The sequence below is a fragment of the Carcharodon carcharias genome, chromosome 8 (genome assembly GCF_017639515.1).
Source record: "Carcharodon carcharias isolate sCarCar2 chromosome 8, sCarCar2.pri, whole genome shotgun sequence".
NCBI classification, from domain to species: domain Eukaryota; kingdom Metazoa; phylum Chordata; class Chondrichthyes; order Lamniformes; family Lamnidae; genus Carcharodon; species Carcharodon carcharias.
Window position 1 is genome coordinate 51,403,479 of NC_054474.1, and position 1,811 is coordinate 51,405,289.

Consider the following 1,811-nt stretch of genomic DNA (forward strand, 5'->3'; position numbering starts at 1 on the left):
GAGCATGTGATCCAGCCCGGCTAGGCGGAATGCGCAGGCGCGCTGCTCTGCGCCTGGGCTGAGGTTTTTTTTCACTTCTGCATATATTTCTTTCCCTGTTTTCAAACGAGCGGCTGACGCAAACAGCTGCTATTAAAAGCAGGGCCGTCAGCGCCCAGGAAGATTGGTGCCGGGAGGTTATTGGAGGATTGGGGGTGTGCGGGCGGGGAATGAAGGACACTGGTTTAAGAGCTCGCCATCTGTCGTCTGCTGACCCTCACTTTCGGTCACATTGTAATATGAGGATGTGTCTGTGTGGCGGTTTCTGGATGGAGGAAGTCCTCTTTAGAGTTAAAAATGCGGAAGGTTGTAAACGTACAGAGTGAATCATTTATTTCACAAGTTATTTTCTTCCCCTTAATCGAGATATATTCTAAACCCGCCATAGGCTGGTTCTATTCGGAGCTGGCGCCTGTGTGCTTGACGAAAACTGCTCTGCGGGAAAACCCATTTAAACCTGGGATGGCTGTGCCACCTCCCTGGTGATGATGACTCATAACTGTTTTGAGGGGCTGGGAGAGCCAGAGGAATGCCTGTCACGTACGAATTGGAGATCTGATTGTTAACGCACCTGTATGTTTTTTTGTGTAGGACTTACTAATGCAATAATACTTACACAATGACATTTTGGTTCTTGGCAGGCTCAACCACATAAAAGTTAAGAAGGTCGTTGCCATAAGTTATTGAGTAAACTCTCAAAGTAATAGGGACCTAATACAAGACATAACTGATACTCAAATAAAAGCAAAACACTGCGGACGCTGGAAATCTGAAATAAATGAGGGGTCAAACAATAACTCTGTTGCTCTTTCCATAGATGCTGCTAGACCCGCTGAGCTTTTCCAACATTTTCTGTTTTTGTTATAACTGATACTCAAACTGGTTTCTAGTTTGTATACTTTTGAAGATCATTAAAATTCAGAAGTAATCAATAGCATAGAAATATTTTTAGTTCTAGTATTATATCTTAATATAACTGTTCATAAGCACTGGAGTGAAATAATAGGGACTTAGGAACAGAAGTAGGCCATTCGGCCCTTTGAGCCTGCTTCTCCATTCAATAAAGTCATGACTGACCTGTTTGTGGTCTCAACTCCACTTTCCTGCCTGTCCTCCATAACCCTTGACTCCCCTGCCATTCAAGAATCTGTCTAACTCTGTCTTGAATGAATTCAATGACTCAGCCTTCACTGCTGTCTGGGAAGACAATTCCTCTTACTAACAACCCCTTGAGAGAAAAAAATTCTCCTCATCTCAGTCTTTAAAGGGAGACCTGTTCTTCTTAAACTCTGTCCCCAAGTTCTACTCTTCCCCCACAAGTGGAAACATCTTCCTCGTATCTACCCTCTGAAAGCCATCAGGATCTTATATGTTTCGATAAGTTCACCTCTCAATCTTCCAAAGTCCTATGGGTATAAGCCCAATCTGTTCAAATTTTCTTCATAGAATAAGCCCTTCATCCCAGGAATAAGCCGAGTGAACCTTCTCTGTACTGCTTTTCAGACATTTATATATTTTTTTCAAATAAGGAGACCAAAATTGTTCACGGTATTCCAGTGTGGTCTCACCAATGCCCTGTAGAGCTGCAGTGAAACTTTCCTGCTTTTATATTCCATCCCCCTTGAAATAAATGCCAATGTTCCATTTGCCTTCCTAATCACTTGATGTATATATATTCTAACCTTTTGTGATTCACATATCAAGACACCCAGATGCCACTGAGTTCTGCTATTTCTCTCTATTTAAATAGTATATTGCTTTTCCATTCTTCC